Source organism: Eschrichtius robustus, chromosome 2 (assembly GCF_028021215.1).
Source record: "Eschrichtius robustus isolate mEscRob2 chromosome 2, mEscRob2.pri, whole genome shotgun sequence".
In the NCBI taxonomy this organism is placed as follows: Eukaryota; Metazoa; Chordata; class Mammalia; order Artiodactyla; family Eschrichtiidae; genus Eschrichtius; species Eschrichtius robustus.
This window is the reverse complement of record NC_090825.1, coordinates 92,016,790-92,037,114: the sequence shown is the minus strand read 5'-3', so window position 1 is coordinate 92,037,114 and position 20,325 is coordinate 92,016,790.

Sequence of the window (20,325 nt, the reverse complement as noted above, 5' to 3'; positions counted from 1 at the left end):
CCTTACAATGGTGTGTTAGCTTCTGCTTTAACTCTGAGTCTTTTGCTATAAGCATGTTATGATAAAATCTCACAAACTGACAACAATAAGGAAATGGCTATTCTACGAAGTGAGAATTCTTAATCACAAAATATTTTTAAAGATAATTTACTCTTAATGTAGTACATATAATATGTAAATGAGGATTAAAGTAAACTAGTATTTTTTGGACAATAAACACAAGCCATTTAACACAAAATAATTTATTGCTAAAATCAGAAGTTGAAGGCTCAAAGAATAAATTGTTAATTTATGAGCGCTTGATTTGGAAAATTAAAAAGTGATCAGTTTTAGACTAAACTGCTTTTTCTAACCAGTAAGGCCATGAAATTCATAGAACAAAAATTACTTTCAATCATAATTAATAGGAATCAATTATACCTTGAATTGTCAAAAATTGAAAATGAAATAATAATGAGACTTAAGAGTCCCATTGGTTCTTGGAATATAAGCAAAGGAATTAAGCTTTAAAATATGTGAAAAGTCCTACCTACATGCTTTGCTATTCATTAAAAAAAAAAAACTTAGTAATCAAAATGTCTTTTTATAGGATGTAGTTATAAAGTCATTTAAAACTACACTCAAAAGAATATGAAATAACATGGAAAATAGTTATGATATAATGTTAAGTATAAAAAGCAAGTTCTTAGATTTTTTTCTCCCAAAGGAATGAATTACTGAGGTGGGAAATAATTTTGGTTGTCATTGATAGAAACGATGAGAAAGAGCCATATTTAATGCTTCCCAATCTAATGCTGTAAATTTAATAGTGAGCTACAACATTGCAAACATCAATTCCACTTATCTCCAGCAGGGCATTTACTTGAAATCCATACATGTTAACTACTTCTTCCAGTTTCTCCCCAGTATCCCAGATGTAAAATGTTTGTAGAATGTGTTGGACTCCAGGGAGTGCAGGCAGGAAGCACCTTCATTTTTCTCCCACTTTGATCTTCGGATATCTCCCATCTGTTTTCCCTTCTTGGCCCCTGGATGAGAGCTTAAGCAGATCCTATAGATTTGCAGTCCCTTTCAGAGATTAAAAGGTTTTACTTTCAGGCACAATGTTAACAAATCCCGTAGGATAAAATGAAAACTTTGACCTCTCCAGCTTCTCCCTGCCACCATCCACAGACTAGCAGTGGGGAAGGGGGCTTGATCTCCTCCATATTTTCACAATTCCCCGACGTGGCTCCTCCACTTTTCCTCTCCTACTCAGTGTGCACCCTTTGGCTCCTCCAGGGTTGGAGGAGATGGCAGGGAGAGGAGATAGACAGGTAAGGAGGTAAACAGTTATGACTGAATGGGTGCTGTTCTAATGTGGTGCTTGTGACTCCTGCGTGGCAGATGCACCAAAGCTGGCTCTCTTTTGGGGGGTTCTTTGCCCTCAAATACCTCCAGCACTATGTGTGCATTGATGTGGGTGGTGCACTCCCCAGACGACTACTTGTTCCCACCTCCCCAAATCCTGTTTCCATTGCAATGTCCCATGATGGCCACTCCGGCCCAGGGAATCTACTGTCCCTCGAGGGAAGGACAGCCAGAATTGCCTCACTGCAGCTGCTCCCCTTGCCCTGCTTCAGGGACAGGTCCAGAGAACCTCGAACCTTAGAAGTTTCCGGGCAGGAGTCAGACCCCAGATGCTCTAAACGCTGGGAGTCATGTGTCACAGTCTTCTGTGAACGCTCTCACCAGTGGCCATTCCAGGACCATAGCTTTGTAAGGGCTTACGGAGGAGCCCCCTCACTTGGCTGGAGGTGGGAGAGGGTAGCACCATCTCTGTCCCAGTGGGAGGGGAGGGCCATGCCACAGAGCTCAGCGACCACCAGACTTCCAAGAAAGCCTCATTCTCAATCGTTCGCTAAACCTGGAAGAGGCAGCAGAGCCAGTTTGGAGTCACCTCTTAACAAGTCCTATAGAGATGGTCTAGCACCTCTCTTTAAAACATGGGTCCGCTTGCCATGAATTGTTCTCAAATGAAATTAAGAAAAATCCTCTTTGCTGTTATGCACAATACCCCTCGCTCGTTAATAAATAATATTCCTCTACTGTCTCTGCTCAATTCCAGTGGATTACCCTAAAAATCAAATGGCAAGTCAGTTTCAAGTAATTTTGGTTTTCTGCTCAATCACGCCAAGATACTAAGGCTTTCTTAAATAGACTATACGAATATTCAGGTCAGTCTGTTTTCTGCAGTGATTCGTACCGGGGATTCAGACGGGACCAGACTTGTCTGCTGATTTGGTAAGGCAGGCCTGCCAGAGGGTCTGCTTTGTTTTGTTGGTTGAAAAAGAAGAGAAGCAGGAGCCCAAGTCCCAGAGGGAAGGAGATGTGGGGGAATGGGGTAGAGTTTCGGTGATGCACCTTGGCCAGCCCCATGGGCAGGGGTTGAGTCAATGGAGAGAGTGGCTGCAGGCAGAGGCTGAAGGAGCTGTTTATATAAGGGACTCTGTGTGACACTGAGACGCGAGGATGTAGGCAGTGCTGCTTCTATGCCCAGATAAGGGGGAAGCACCTTCTCCCCAGTCAGGCACAGGCCACAGTGTGCCTTCAGAACATGAAACGTCCCGAAGAGGGCAGCATAGCCATTCACTGGCAGCTTTGGAGGCAGGAGGCAGCCCCCTCGGCCAGGACATCAGTAGAGTCTCAGTGAGCCTCTGTGACAGTGGCAGTGGATATTAACAAGCCAGATCCTGCAAACTCCCGAGCGGAAGTTAAATCATGTATCTTCTATGTGCTTCAAGCAACTCCAAGTCCAAGTTCTCTGGGTGCTGTCCAGTCCCCCTTCAAATGTAGCTCTTCATGTTTAACCAAGTCAAGCAACCCTATATAAAATAGTGGAGAGAGAAGAGAGTAACTTCAATAACATCTCTCATTTGGGAAAAGAGAGAACACAGCAGTCCCTGGACTATAGCGTATATTCTCTCCTGCTGGACAGGAATAGCAGGAACTCCGTGCCCTGGTGGTCCTTGGTCTGTCCACCAGCTGCCCCAGCTTCTGATCTTGGGAGGCATCTCCTTGGCTCATAGATTTCCCTGACCACTCGTTCTCCTTTCTGAAGTCCTCCCTCGTCTACTAGCCCAGAACAACAGTGGAAATGGGGCTGTTCTGGTGGCTGTAGGTCTTTCTGAGACCACTTTCTATTGGTGCGAGTCCTAGAGGCTCGAGCAGGTTGAACCATGCTTAGGGGTTTTCTGACCATGATACTCCTTAAAAAAACATAGTAGGCTTCAATCCCATGGACTATTAACCAATGCCTTAGATCTATGTGAGTCATAGACTTTGGATATAGAACCTGGACTTCAAAAATTTTTAGCCTACCAATAGGCCTGGGTGCCTATGCTAGTTTTATGGTACCCCTTTGGCCTCTGCCCCAGGACAATTTAAAACAATAGAGGTAAGGCAAAAACCATTAATCTGCCCCTTCTCTGCAGCCACATCCAAGGTGACATTCACGGTGAGAGTGATCGTCCCTGTTGCAGAGGGCAGGAGCTGCATGGAAGAGCTCAGGGAGTCAAGTCCTGGGTCCCGTATTAATCCCTACCTATGGCTCTTGCCTCTCCGCTTTTCTCTGACATTAGATTTGCGAGAGAACGTGTTTTTTCACAAATATTACAGGATCTGGATCTTAAGCTAGACTAAACACTTACAGATAGAATAAGCTCTCTTAGCAAAGTTGTGTTTTCTTCCCCCTCTATTAAAAGGCCATTTATTGGGACATTATTATTTTTTTTATAACTTTTTTTTTTTTGGTTTTATTTATTTATTTATGGCTGTGTTGGGTCTTCGTTTCTGTGCGAGGGCTTTCTCCAGTTGCGGCAAGCGGAGGCCACTCTTCATCGCGGTGCGCGGGCCCCTCACCATCGCGACCTCTCTTGCTGCGGAGCACAGGCTCCAGACTCGCAGGCTCAGCAATTGTGGCTCACAGGCCCAGTTGCTCCGCGGCATGTGGGATCCTCCCAGACCAGGGCTCGAACCCGTGTCCCCTGCACCGGCAGGCAGATTCTCAACCACTGTGCCACCAGGGAAGCCCTATTGGGGCATTATTAATTGGATGTCTAATTATTGTTTACTATAGCTAGCTTATAGTTACAGTTTATGTTCTGTGTGTAAATGTGTATCATTTAGGGCCAGCTACAAAATTTGCAGAGTCCAGAACAAAAGGAAAATGTAGCGCTCCTTGTTCAAAACAAACAAACAAAGAAAATACTATTAAAGGTACTACAATATAAAGCTTTTTCTTTTCTTCTGTGTGCTCTCTCTCAACTTACCCTATGTTTATAAATTTCTACTTATTCTAAGTAAAGAAAAATTAAGATTTTAAATTATTAGCATGAATTTTTGCCGTTCATTTTTATATTGTGTGATGCGGGTTTTAAATGCAAATACAAGAACATTTAACTTGTATATGGGATTACTGAAATTATACCATTTGCATTTTGCAGCTTATACATGTATATGCATTTTGTTCTTACCTGAACAGTGGAACACTGCACAAAACTAACTCAGCTGTTTTTATTTTGCTTCTTGATACCTACATATTCTATTAACATTCTCTACCTAAGCCTTCTGTTGAGGGAAGGAGGACTGAAAGGAAAAGGAACTATGGGTTGCCCTATATTTCTCTTTTCTTCTATGTCATAATTTTCAGTGCAGGTTGGCTAATATTGGTAAATAAGAAGGATATGATAGAGTTCCTTGGTTGTTCTTATTTCTTAGAATGCCTTTGCCTTCTTTCCGCATTTGAAGAAAATTTTGGTTCAAACAGAGAACATGGTCTCCTGGGGCTGTCAGTGCCATCATTTACTCTGTTGTAGATGTAGCATGCTTACTTTGTTCTTGCTTTGAGTCTTGCTCAACTCCCAACCACCAGCATTCTGTGCTCATGGTGTACCACAGGTACAATATGCAAATGAGGCAGCAAGGAGTGGAGGACACCCAAGTTTGCAAGTATCTCCTCTGCTCCTGTGTGTGCTCTATTGTTCCATCAGAGTTTATTTACAATACAAAAATTCGAAGATAAAATTATTAAGAATATCAAGACAGCAGCAGCAGAGCATTAAACCAAGCATGGTATCTTTCTAAGCACTGAGCCCTGTGTGACTCCACAGGTTGCTTGCCCATGAAGCTGCCTTATGAAGCTGGCCCTGATTGTGTTATGTAGTAGTCATTGTTCTCAATGCTTTTCCTATTTTAATGAATTTAACCCTCTCAATATGGTGCACAATTCATATTTGGTCTATATGATATTCTCTGACTAACAACTTCATGGTCAGGATTTACTGGAGTATGTCTTTGCCTGAAGCTGTAATGTCAAAATATCACTTCTTATAGTATATCTACTTAGTGCATCTGGAGTGAAAAAGTCATGAAGACAACAAAAAGAGTCTTTGCCCAAAAATGGATGAGTTTTAAAGAGCTATATAGTAAAAAAGCACCAACTGAATAGTCATTTTGTGAGGTAAGTCTGTATTAATTACATTGACCAAAATTCTTGCTAAATAGTAATCAGGAAATGAGGCTTCATCTATTGTTTTGCTCTATCATCTTTAGCACACAGAATTCATGCTAATGGTCAGAAGATGACTGTTCCAACTTTAGGCATCATGTTTATAGTCTAGGGAGAAAGAACAGCAACCCAGCCTTAGAGACTTCTAGAAAGAAGTCTCTACATTTCAGTACCCACAATTATGTTATCTATAGCTGCAAGGGAGTCTGAAAGATGTGTATTTTAGCTTTCAGTCTCTTTAGTAGAGAAAGGCCAGGAAAAGGGGGTTTGTGAAAGCCTCTTGGATAGCCCATCCAGGGTGTCCACCACAGTCTACCCCCTTGGCTACACATAATTCACACATTTCCTTATTTTCATGTATTCATTTCATGTGGAATACATTTACTTCTTCTCCCAAGGAATATAACTCTAGTTACTACATTCAGGTCAAAGTCTAGTATCTCTATGTAAGATCCAGTCCTTTTCAATAGTTCTGGCTGTAGTTCCCTGTGACTTGGTAAACGTAAGTTTAAAATTAATGATATCTGATCTAAATACACCGAGTATCTGATGATGGAGGAAGAAACAGGATAACTACAATTTTAAAAACTCCCATTTGGGAAGGTACAGATGGGAAACACACAGTCCATATTACATCCTGCTGGACAGTAAGAGTAAGAATGAGGCCCTTTGTGCTTAGGCAATGGAGTTTCTTTCCTCTGACCCTGGCTCTGCCCTCTGGGGAAATCCTCTTTGTTTATTTTCCTTTGCCCCATGGCTATACATTTGGAGAAGACATTCCCTAGTTACTGTCTCTTGTGGCCACATCTGACGTGAGCATTTAGGAGGATGTTCTTCCTAGAGGTTTCTCAGCTTTTGAAAATCTTTCTCTAGGTTTGAATTCTGGCTAAGAGGCCAGTTAGGGACCAGTTGTCAACCAGTCTTGAGTTTGTTTTTTGTTTCATTTTGCTGTTGTTGTTGTTGCAATAGAATCTCACCATAAAATAGTCTTCTACATTAGCTTCTATCATTTGCCTTCCAGAACTATGCTCTATTCATCTCAGCCCTGCTCTGTGCTCTGGGAAGCTGACCTGTATGCATGGCCTCAATGATCCCCTTGCTGTCTGGCTTTCTGTTGGGTTTGGCCAATGGTAGGGAGAATCTGGTAGAAGGTCACAGAGAGAGGAGAGGGAAATCAGGGTATCTTTCCCCTAGATAGCTTTCTGCTGGGTTGCCGTGGGCCTATCAAAGGTCATAGCTCCTGTCGAATGGCCTTTCTCTGAATTCCGATAACTGCTCCCTCCCCTTGCCCTTCAGGTTTAAGAGTGGCAATGGCTCCCTGCCATTACTCCACCTGGGGGCCACAGTGTCCCCTGTGGTTTCCCTACACCCTCCTCATATCTCTGTCCCTTTCAAAAACTCTCCTCAAATTACCCACATGCATTATGCTCTCCATTTCCTGCCAGAATTCTAATTACTACAACTTCCAGTTTATTTGCTTCTGGTCAAATGTGTATGTAGGTATATATGTTTTAGAAAATTGCATACTGTCATGAAAATTTTGAGAAACTTGAAATTTATCTTATACAGTGGATGGAGAATCAAACAAATTGTGGATCACCATTATCATACAGCTGAGTGTATTATTGTTGTTATACAGCTAAAGGTCATGTAAATGTTCGAAAGTAATAGGATAAGAATGCAATGAGGTAAATGCTATACCATTTAAATTCATGGGTGGTTTCAGAAATTAGCGAGGGATAAGTGTAGCATTATTACTTCCACTTTACAGCTGGGAAGAGTAAAGTCCAGATAGGTTAAGTGACTTGGCCATTAATAAGTAGCAGTGCTGAGATTTCAATTCAAGGAGTCTGGCTCCAAATTCTGGGCTCTTACCTTCACCCACTGATTCTCCGGGCGGTACCTGGAAACAGTTTGACCTCAGGCAGGTTCAGGCATAGCACACATGTTAGAAATGCCGGATCCTAAATTTTAAACCACGTGGTGTCCTGTAATTTCTCACAGTTAAGTAAAGAGACCATTTTGGAGCTGGGGAACAAACTCAGATTTTTTTGAAAACCGTAGGATTCTATGACTCTTAGAAACTAGCTACTGTATACAGTTTAAGTTAGTTTCTCCTCTATGTTTCCATTAACACCATGAACACACCACTGTTACAGCTTTTATTACAGGGCTGTAATTGTTTTTATATGTCTATCTTCTGGTCTGTGAGCTCTTCAAAGGAAAAAAAATTATGTCTTATTCATCTTCATTAATGCTCTACAATATGGAACATTCAATGAAGGACCAATTAATATCTAACCTATAAATATCCATCTAATCATATCTTAATTTAGCCATCCATGCAGCTAGCCACAACGTAGGTGAATTTCTATTGATTTGATTGTCACTAGTCATTACGTCTTTTAGGACCCAATTAGTATTTTTACTTTTATCAGTATTGAGACAGATATTAACATTTAATATGGACATGCATAAAAAACTAAAAGCTAAGCAACAAGAGATAAAAAATAACAACAAACAACAACAAAAGAAACAAAACCTGGTTTCCCTAAATTGAGCCTTAGAAACATGAATCAAAAGAAGGTGTATTATTAATTATGTCCTAAAAACGTTCTGGTTTATAGCCAGCTCAGTTAGCCCCTTTAAGGGGCTGCACCCAGACCAGGAAAACACATAGACAGCACAGCAAGAAATAACAGAGAAACTTCTACTTGGTTACTCTCTGCTGAACCTTGGAACATTGGGTTTTTATCAACTTTCTGCTGGATTATTTTTATTACAACTTTCTTCTCAGCTTCTCTGAGCAGGAGAAAGATAACTGAGATATTTAGCTCATTTTCTCTTCCTTCAGCATTTCAATGGGGCGTGGGGTGGTGTAGAAGAGGGTTTGTCTGGGCATGGATATTGTGATGGCTCTGTGTTGCTTTGTTTCCTATATCTTATCCTTGGTAGTAACATGGATGTTGGCAGTGCTAAAAGTACATCTGTTCCCCCAATTCCCTCCATCTGGCTTGACAAATGAGCTCAAGCCGTATGCTATATCTACCTATCTTAGGCACAGCGGAGCATTCATTCAACAGTATTCATTCACCCAGCTGTCTGAACACCTATTTTGTGCCAAACACCATGACAGAGATCAGATTGGTGAGATAGTCCTTACTCTCAGTAGTTTAAAATCTACTACGGAGCCAAGATAATCTTACCTGGAAGAAACAGTAAACAATATGGAAGAGATTATAATATATGATAACTTCTTTTAATTAAACCTTTTATTTTGAAATAATTGTAGACTCACATGCATTTGTTAGAAAAACGCTTTACTCAGTTTCTTCCCAATGCCAATATCTTACAAAACGATAGTACAAAATCACAACCAGGATATTGACATTGAAACAGTCAAGATACAGAGCATTTCCATCATTTCTGTGAGCACAAGGATCCCTCAAGTTTTCTTTTATAGACACATCCATTTTCCTCCTGATACCACCCCCTCCTTAACTCCTGGCAACCACTAATCTGTAATCCACTTCTATAAATATGTCATTTCAATGGAATCATATAATGTGTAGCAACTTGGGATTGGCTTTTTTCACTCAGCATAATTCTTTGGAGATTCATCCAGGTTGTTGTGAGTACCAATAGCTTGTTCTTTTTATTGCTGAGTAATATTCCATGGTATGGATTATCACTGTTTAACTATTCACCTGTTGAAGGACATTTGGGTTGTTTCCAGTTTGGGGCTATTATGTATGAAGTTGCTAATAAATGTTCATGTAAAATTATTTTTTTGTGAACATACTTTACATTTCTCTGGGATACCCAGGAGTTGGATTACTTGGTTGTATGGTAGCTACACATTTAGCTTTTGAAGGAACTTCCAAATCATTTTCCAAAGTAAATGTACCACTTTACATTCTCACCAAAGGTGTATGAGTGATCCATTTCTCCGCATCCTTGTCAGCATTTGGTGTTGTCGTTATTTTTATTTTAGTCATTCTAATAGGTGTGTAGTGATATCTCATTGTAGTTTTAATTTGTATTTCCCTAATGGCTAATGATGTCAACATCTTTTCATGTATTTATTTGCCATTTCTATATTATTTGGTGAAAATTCTCTTCATGTATTTGCTGATGTTCTAAATGAACTGTCTGCTTTTTTACTTTTGAGTTCGAGAGTTCTTTTCATATTGTACATACTAGTGCTTTGTTTGGATATGTGGCTTGCAAATATTTTCTCTCAGTCTGTAGCTTTTCTCTCATCCTCTTACCAGGGTCTTTTACAGAGTAAAATTTTTAATTCTGATGAAGCCCAATTTATCAATTTTTTTGTTTTATATAGATCATACTTTTGGTGTCAAGTCTAAGAACATATTGCCAAGTCCTAGATACCGAAGATTTTCTCCTATGCTTTTTTCCTAAGAGTTTTATCATTTTACATTTTACATTTAAGTCATTATCCATTTTGAGTTATTTTTTGTATAAGGCATAAGACTTTTGTCAAATTTCTTTTCTTCTCTTTTATTTATTTATTTATTTATTTATTTATTTATGGCCTATGGATGTCCACTTGCTCCAGCATGATTTGTTTTGCTATCTTTCCTCCATAGAATTGTTTCTGCACCTTTGTCAAGAAACAGTTGGGCATATTTGTGTAGGTCTATTTCTGGATTCTCTATTTTTTTCCATTGACCTATGTGTTTGTCTCTCTTCCAATATCATATAGTCTTGGTTACTTTCATTATATAATGTCTAGAAATTAGGTAGTTGGTTCCTCCCACTTTATTCTTCAAAAAATTTTTTAGCTATTGTAGTTTCTTCACCTGTCCATATAAATCTTGGAATAATTTTGTCTTGATCTACAAAAAATCTTGCTGGGATTTTGATAGGAATTGTGTTAAACATGTATATCAATAGGAGAGAAATGACATCTTTATTATGTTGAATCTTCTAATCCATGAACATGGTATGTCTCTATACACGTTTTGCTAGATTTACACCTAAGTAAGTGTTTTTTGTTTGTTCGGTTTTTTTTTGAGCATTTACAAATGGTATTGCATTTTAAATTTTGATTTTCACATGTTCACTGCAACAGGAATGACCTCATTACCATTGGATAATTGTGAAAGTCCTGACTCTCTTCGAGGCCCCCTCTGAGACCTCTCCAGGGAAAGGGAGATGGATGGAAGCCCAAGCTCCCTAGTTGACCCTCTCTGACACCACCCCACTCAGAGTGTTGGGTGTCTCATTACAGCCTCACAAGTATGGAAGCCTAGACTCCCCATTTGGCCTTTGCTGGCATGGGCGGGAGTGAAGCTGTAGTGTTTTCTGTGATGTTTGGCTGGAGTAGAGCTGTTATTATCTAGAAGTTTTCTGTCTTGCCAGATTTCCCTTTTCTTGGTCCTTTGGATATAGTCTTTTGTTGGGGTTTTGTTTTGTTTTGTTTTGTTTCAGTCTGCCTATTTAGCATTTCTAAGTTCCTCGCTGCTTCAGCTCCAAGTTCGGGCATATGAGACAAAAAGAAAACCCAGGGAACTCACCACTGTATTATTCTTTGTGTCCCCAAGTCTTTAGCTGTTTTGACTTTTTCTCTGTAATTTCCAGAGTCTTCTGATGTGTTGGAAAAACACATCTACTCCTTCTCCCTGGAAGTGAAACTAACATTTTCAGTATAAATAAGATGTTGTCCACAGAGAAGCAGGTTGAGCTAATGAGGATTGAGATGGTAGAAACAGGTTTGAATCTAGCTTTCAAAAATAGTAAATGAGGAGAGTAAGAAAGAAGAGGAGAAATGAGAGGGGAAAAAAAGAGGGCACTTCTAGGAGGACATGAGGCTGGGAATCTCTAGGCTGTGAGCAGACCAGCTTGACTAGAATGGCGAGTTCATACTGGAGTAGAGCAGAGATGATAATAAGAGACTATTACGTTTGTTTGGTACTTAGTACCTTTCATGCATTCAGCTAAGAACTTGAGATATATTGTCTTATTTACTCCTCATAATTCTTTGAGGTGACTTGCATTTTTCAGATGAGTAAAATGAAGCTCAGAGAAATAACATAATGCATCCAAGATCACATATTTAGTAAACAGTGAAGCTTGGATTGAACTCATGTCTTTTTAATGCCATAGAACATGTTTATAATCACTAGGTCTTACTGCATGATAAGATAGAGCACTCACATTATGAGCTCCTGGAAATCCAAGCAATGAGTTTGAAGTCAATGCCTTGGAAAATGAATAAATTGATAAAACTGATGTTAAAGGAGATTGATCTATTAGTGGAAGGCAGAATATACTAAAGCTGGAAAAATGAGATCACTGCCTAACTATAGAAAGCTTGCTTGTTCATTTTGCATTTAATTCATTCATTCAACCAATGTTTATCACATGCTATATTAGTAAGGATTCCACCAGAGCAACAGAACCAGTAGGATATATCCAGTAGGGGAAAAAGAGGGAGAGAGATACACACACATACACAAATAGGGTCTTTGCAAGTGTAATAAAGTTAAGATGAAGTTATACTGGATTAGGGTGAGTTCTAAATCCAATGTAAGGGAAGAAGAGGGAAATTTGGACACAGATAGAGACACAGGGGAGAAGGCCATGTGAAAATGGAGGCAGAGATTCCAGTGATGCATCTATAAGCCAAGGTGTGTGAAGAATTGGCAGCAACCACCAGAAGTTAGAAGAGGCAAAGAAGGATTCTTCCCAAGAGTCTTTGGAGGGAGCATGGCGCTGTCAACAACTTGGTTTTGGATTTCTGGCCTCCGGAACTGTGAGAGAATAAATTTCTGTTGTTTTAAGGCACACAGTATGTGGTAATTTGTTACAGCATCCCTAGGAAACTAATACAGAAACTAGGTTCAGTGAGCAGTGTGAAAGATGGGTGAAGATCCAAAAATGGAGACAAAACTAAAAACTAGGAATGAGGTGGAATTGACTAGAGCAGGTCAGGGGAGATGTAATGAATCTTCTTGGCAAAGAAATAGAACTAGAGTGTCTGTGCCTTGCATTATTGTCCTGGCATGTGGGTTTGACAGAATGACTTAAGGCCAAAAGTTCAGAGAAATCAAGGGCATAAGCATTTTTGAAGATATATATTTAATATCCATTAGTAGAGCTGTCTTCGGGGAAAAGTGTAGGGAAATAAGGACAGAGGGATGACTGATCCTTAGGATTAATTAAACGTGAAAGAAGGAAGGGGAGCCATCAGAGGAGAGTGAGAAGGGATCATGAAAGAGATGGGTAAATAGTAGTAATTTACTACCATGTGAGATGAGGAAAGAAAGGACAAGGCATCTGTTAACTAGACCACAAGCTCCTTGAGGGCAGGGTCTTTGTACTTTCAGTAGCTACAAGAGTACCTGATCCGGAGTAGGCATTTAATAAATATTTACCAAATTAATAAAGAGCCATTTTCTAATACAGGAGAAATCAATGAGAATGAAGATAGAAAAAAGGTGTATGATTTAAGCAAATAGGAGACCCTAAAATCCTAATTAAAAATGAATCTACTGATTCTTAGCATGTTAGAAGTCAGAGAAAACTAAAAAATTATGTAGTCCACCTCTTCATTTTACAGATGAGGAAACTGAGGTCCAGAGAGATTGCTTTTGTGACTCTTGGCTTTTTTGAACCGAAGGTGCCTTCTGTAACTGGCAGGTGATTTTGTGTTGCAGCTGATACTAACCCCTTTCAATCATCAAGTTTCTAGTTAATTTTTTTCCCTATCCTTCAATGAAAGTATCAGTCAAGCTTAGTTGTTAAAAGCAAAACTGAGAATTTGGCGGCTACAGAGCTAAAATATGAAAGCTCTGATTAGAGAAAGGAATGATAAAGGGTGAATTTCATGATAGTAATTTGAGGTCACCAGCTAGAACCCAGACTCCCTTTGGAGGATGGATAGGGTCACATGCAGGGTATTTAACATTACTCTTAAGGCTTGGAGATGAGGACAGCAGGTCTAGAACTACTAGAGTTTCCAATCAGAAAATGGACTTTAACAACAATTAAATTCATCCCAAATTAGATGTTTTCATGACTCCTCTCTGACATCCTTGCTGGGACTTGCCAAAGTCCCTGCTGCCAAGCAGATGACTGTGGCTGGGCCCCACAGGGGACCATTAGAGAGCAGGACCTGTAGTGGCAGCGAGAGGACACAAACCCCAAATCCACCAAAGAAAACAGCTCTCAGCTGAGAAAACCCTGCTAACACAGGTAGGGCTTCTGGAGCCTAACACCAAAGCCTGTTTATTAACTTGCTAAGAAAGAATTAAAATGATCCTTTGAAATACTGATCATCTCTCAAGGTATATTTTTGGTCTCCTAAGATTGACTCATCTATTCCTCCACCTTTTTTTCTTTCTTTAGTTTTTTACATTCAAGAGGATAGGATGTTCCACTCCAGTACAAGCCTGCAGTGACTGAGTGATCTGACTAATCAGACACTAAAATAGGTTCTGCTTAGAAAGCAGCTCTAGATTGGAGGCTTATCATCCCAATCTTATTTCAGTCAAGAATTCCAATTGATTTTGTTTTGAATTTCAGTTTCTTTGATTGGAGATTTTGAAAAAGAACAAGAAACAATAAAGAATAGGCTTGTGGGGTGTGCTCAGGCTGACCATCTGCCAGAGAAGGCAGCCAGCTTTCTGCATCCCGGTGGCTCCAGCAATGTAGGGCTCTGAGGCCTTGAGGAAGGAAAGGAAGGTGCTGATGACCTTTTCTAAGACCACTCACTAAATGAGTTGGTTGGAGGATAAAAATCTCTAAATGTAACAAAGTAAAGAACTGCCTCAGGAAGTACCAAAAATTCAATTAGGTAAACATGCCAAAAACATATACAATATTCTATTCTATTTTTAAACTTTTTTTTTTGCAGTATAAGATATGCAAATAAGAAGATAAGAGGCAATTATCAAAATCACTCATTTGACACCAATCCTATGCCAATACAGTGCTCTTGACTTTTGCTTTTCTGGATGTCTCAAGATTAAAACCAATTTGAATCTCCTATTTTGTACTTTGTGTTTGAAGATATCATTCAAGTACTTAGAAGTAACTACTGACTGAGACATAACACAGAGAAGAAAAATAAAAACAATGATAATTTTTATTGAAAGTCACCAACAACTATTTCAATGACTAACTGGAAAAGATAGAAACAAGAAATCTGTCTGATTTAAGAAAATGTACTCTCTCCTAAGTAAAAAGCAGAATGAGACACATTCAACTAGTCAAACACCTGGCAACACCTGAATCCATCTTTCTGACCCCAAGGGCAACGGCCACATTTATCACCAACAGAATCCTTAATATAATAAAAAGTGACTTATTGCTCCCAGTTAGAAATATCGCATGAAATGATGGAATGATAAGGCCATTCAGGAGAAATCAAAATTGACTGGTAGATTTACAATAGCTATCAGGCTTAATTTTCAATATGTAACCGAGCAGGACCCTAGGTCAGTCCCAGACCTATGGCCCATCAGCTGCAGGAAACCCTCATTTCCTATGCTACCACAGCTCCCTGTGTATGATTTTTATAGTGCACTTTTTTTTAAATCAGTTTTATTGATACATAATTGATGTATAATAAATTTCACAAATTTAAACTATAGAATTTGATAAATTTTGTCTGACATATACATCTGTGAAACTGTCACCATAGTTAAGATCATAAACATATTTATCACCTCATGCCCTCTTAGCTCCACCTCCCTGCACTGATAACCACTGATCTGCTTTTTGTCACCATAGATTAGTCTGCATTTTCTAGAATTCTATATAAATGGAATTATAAAGTGTGTACCTTTTTTTTGGAGGGGGGGCGTCTGGCCTCTTTCACTCAGAGTAAATATTCTGAGTTTCATCCACATCGTAGTATATATCAATAGTTAGTTTCTTTTTATTTCTGAGTAGTATTCCATTGTATGGATATGCCATAATTTGTTAAATGCATTTACCTGTTGAGAAACATTGAGGTTTCCAGTTTGGAACTATATGCTATGAATATTCATGTACTAGTCTTTTTTATGGATATATACTTTCATTTCCCTATAAGTGGGATGGCTGGATCATATGGTGTATATTTAACATTTTTAAGAAACTGCCATTGTTTTCCAAAGTGATTATGCCATTTGGTGTGATCAGTGTATTAGTCCCTATGGCTGCTGAAACAAATTACCATGAATCTGGTGACTTAAAGCAACAGGAATTTATTCTCTCACAGCTCTAGAGGCCAAAAGTCCAAAATCAGTATCGCTGGGTTGAAATCAAGGTGTTAGTGGGGCCACATTCCCCTGTAAGAGAGGCTGTAAGAGAGAATCTGTTTCGTGCCTTTTCCAGCTTCTGGTGGTTGCCTGCATTCCTTGACCTGTGGCTGCATCATCCTGGTCTCTGCTTCTGTGATCACATTGCTTCCTCCTCTTCTGTCTGTGAAATCTCCCTCTGCCTCTCTCTTATAAAAACACTCATAATGGCATTCAGGGTCCACCCATTCAGGGTCCATAATCTTCTCAGGATTAGACTGTTAACTCAGTCACATCTCCAAAGACACCCTTCCCCCTTTTTGGCCATGTAAGGTAACAGTCTCAGGTTCCATGAATTAGGATGTGGATAGCTTTGGTCAGGGGGCATTTTTCAGCCCACCACAGCCAGTCTTTTTAATTTTAGTCATTTTAACAGGTTTGTAGTAGTATCACAGTATGGTTTTAATTTGCATTTTTCTGATGGCTAATGAAGTTGAGCATCTTTTCATGTGTTTAGTTATATTTATATATCTTCTTTGATGAAGTATGTGTTCAAATATTTTGCCTATTTTTTTTTTTTTGCCCATTTTTAAGTTGGATTGTTTATTTTCTTATTTTTGAGCTTTGAGATTTCTTTATATATTCTGCAAGGAAGTTCTTTATCAGATATATAATTTATAGCATTTCTTCCTGTATGTGGTTTGTTTCTCATTCTCTTTTTATATATATATATAAATTTATTTATTTAAGGCTGTGTTGGGTCTTCGTTGCTGTGCATGGGCTTTCTCTAGTTGTGGCGAGCAGGGGCTACTCTTCGTTGCGGTGCGGAGGCTTCTCATTGTGGTGGCTTCTCTTGTTGTGGAGCACGGGCTCTAGGCACGTGGGCTTCAGTTGTTGTGGCACATGGGCTCAGTAGTTGTGGCTCGCGGGCTCTAGAGCGCAGGCTCAGTAGTTGTGGTGCACGGGCTTAGTTGCTCGGCAGCATGTGGGATCTTCCTGGACCAGGGCTCAAACCCATGTCCTGCATTGGCAGACAGATTCTTAACCACTGCACCACCAGGGAAACCCTGTTTCTCATTCTTTTAACAGTGCCTTCTTTGACAGCATTTCTTTCTTTTTTTTATTTATTTATTTTTTGGCTGCTTTGGGTCTTCGTTGCTGCACTCGGGCTTTCTGGCTTTCTCTAGTTGCGGTGAGCTGGGGCTACTCTTCTGGGGGCTGCTCTTCATTGCCATGCACAGGCTTCTCATTGTGGTGGCTTCTCTTGTTGTGGAGCACAGGCTCTAGGCACGCGGGCTTCAGTAGTTGTGGTGCACGGGCTCAGTAGCTGTGCCTTGCAGGCTCTAGAGCGCAGGCTCAGTAGTTGTGGTGCACAAGCTTAGTTGCTCCTCGGCATATGGGATCTTCCCAGGCCAGGGATAGAACCCATGTCTGCTGCATTGGCGGGCAGATTCTTTTTTTTTTTTTTTAATAGATCTTTATTGGAGTATAATTGCTTCACAATACCATGTTAGTTTCTGTTGCACAACAAAGCGAATCAGCCATATGCATACACATGTCCCTGTATCCCCTCCCTCTTGAGCCTCTCTCCCATCCTCCCTATCCCACCCCTCTAGGTCATCACAAAGCACCGAGCCGATCTCCTTGTGCTATGCTGCTGCTTCCCACCAGCCAACTATTTTACATTTGGTAGTGTATATATGTCGATGCTACTCTCACTTCACCCCAGCTTTGCCCTCCCACCCCATGTCCTCAAGTCCATTCTCTATGTCTACCTCTTTATTCGGCAGGTGGATTCTTAACCACTGTGCCACCAGGGAAGTCCCAACAGCATTTCTTGATTTGTATCATAATTCATCCCTTTTAGACTTTCTGGACTGGACCCCTTAAGGGCATGGACTATAAACTATTCCCTCTATGTCCTCAGCACCCATTACAATGCCTGACATGTAAAAGATCCTCATTGAATATTTGCTGTTCTTCTCTTCATTGCTCATCCTTTTCATAAGGTCACATTTAAAAAGCAAAATTTCTCATATTATTAACATAATTTCAGTGTGGTCTATTTAGGATGTAGTTTATTTAATTTATTTTTTATTGAGATATAATTTACAAGTTATAAAAATTCACCCTCTTAAAGTGTACAATTCAGTGGCTGTTAGTATATTTATAAGGTTGGGCAACCATCACCACTGTCTAATTCCAGAACATTTTCATCACCACGAAAAGAAACTCCATGCCCATTAGAATCACGTCCCATTCCCTTCTCCCCCCTACCCCCTCCATGATCCCTGGCAACCATTAATCTACTTTCTGTCTCTATGGTGTTGCCTATTCTGGACATGTCATATAAATGAAGTCCCATGATCACCATCTGCAAGCTGGAGACCCAGGAAAGCCAATGGTGTAGTTCAGTCTGAATCCAAAGAACTGAGAACCAGGGGAGTCAATGGTGCAATTCCCAGTCCAAAGGCAAGAGAAAACCAATGTTTCAGCTCATCCAGTCAGGCAGAAAAGCAAAGTCTTCCTTCCTCTGCCTTCTTGTTCTATTCAGGCCCTCAGTAGATTGGATGATGTCCACCCACATTGGGGAGGGCAATCTGCTTTACTGTCTACCGGTTCAAATGCTAATCTCACCTGGAGACACTCTCACAGACACATGTAGAAATAATGTCTAGCCAAGTATCTAGGCACCTCCTGATCCAGTCAAGTTGACACATAAAATTAGCTATCATAAAGATCATCCACATTGTATCATGTATTAGTACTTCATTCCTTTTTATGATTAAATAATATTCCATTATATGTATATACCACATTTTGTTTATCCATTCATCGGTGGATGGAAATTTGAGCTGTTTCAGCTTTTTAGCTATTATGCATAATGATGCTATCAACATTCATGTAAAATTTTTTGCTTTAATATATGTTTTTAATTCTCTTGTGTATATACCTAGAAGTGGAATTGTTGGGTTGTACGGTAATGCTATGTTAAACATTTTGAGGACCTTCCAACTGTTTTCCAAAGTGGCTGTACCATTTTACATTACCATCAGGAATGTATGAGGGAGTCCTATTTCCCCACGTTCTCTCCAACATTTATTATTACCTGTCTTTTTTATCATGGCCATCCTAGTGGGTATGAAATTTTTGCTTTGCATTTCTCTAATGACTAATGATGTTGGCATCTTTTCACTTGTTTATTGGTTAATAGCTGATTTAAAGTCTATGTCTGGTGATTTCAACATCTGAGCTTCCCCAGGGACCGTTCCTATTACAGTGTGTTTGCTATTTTCTTTCCTGTTTAAAAGGCCATACTTTCTTGTTTCTTGGCACACTTGTAGTTTTTTTGTTAAAAACTGGACATTTAAATAATAAATTGTGGCAACTCTGAAAATCAGATTCTCTCCCCTTCCCAGCATTTGTTGTTGTTGCTGTTTGTTGTTGTTTGTTTGTTTTAGGGACTTTTCTGACCAATAAGTTCTGTATTCTTTGTTGTGTGTGGTTGCTCAAGTCTCTGCTCAGTTAACTTAGTGGTCAGGTAATCATTGGGCAGAGATTTCCTTAGATGCCTGGAACCAGTAAATCTCCCAGTCTTTGCCAAAGGGCTCTGTGTGCGTGTTGGAGCATGCCTTCAACATTCATTCAGGAAGTTAACAACTCTGCCTTAGCTTCCACTTTCTATTGTGTGGGCCCTCAAGGTCATCCAGAACTGAGAGCTAAGGACCTCCTCAGGTCTTTCCACAGCATGCATGGAGTTCTGGGCATACATAGCCCCATACATACACTTGACTTTCTAGATTCTTAGGAATATGTCAGAGCTTTCAAAGTCCCTATGGACATCTTATTCCTCATATTTTCCTTTAAAGCTTTTTGGTTAGCGTATTGTTTATCCCAACTTTATTTGTCACTCATGGCAGCCAGAGTGTTAAACAATTGCCACTAATTGTTTGGCCAAACACCCCTGTGGAAAATGCTTTTCCCACTAGATGAACTCCACACTGAGTCATGTCAAATATAGACAGCCTTGCAAGTAGGGTCTTCCAGGAACCACCAGGCAAGTCAAAGGATGATAATTCTCTGGAAATGAGGCTTTGAAGGGCGTCTAACTCCATTCAGCAACTTCCAGTGGCTGCCAGGTTACCAATTTTTGAGATGATTGCAAGCTGTTTGTTTTCAAGGCAGCATGGAGCTAGAGAAGGGGGTTGGAAGAGGGCAAGCTTAAAAGGCCACAAATCTCACTGTTTTTACTGAGATTGAGCCATTTTTTTCCTGAATAAACACTCCTCAGATTGCTGCAAGGCTTGGGGTTTATATCTAGAGTTCTGAAAAAGTGGACTGAAAATTTTTAGCAGTTTTCTTATTCCTTTTATAAAGAATTTGTGGTGGTCCTTACTCTGCCATTTTCTCTAACATCACTCCTCTGTAGCTTATTTAAGGTGACATATTTTGCCACTCAAATGGTTGTATCCAATTACCATATTTTTGCATGGCTAACTCCTACAAATCCTTAGGACTCAGCTCAAG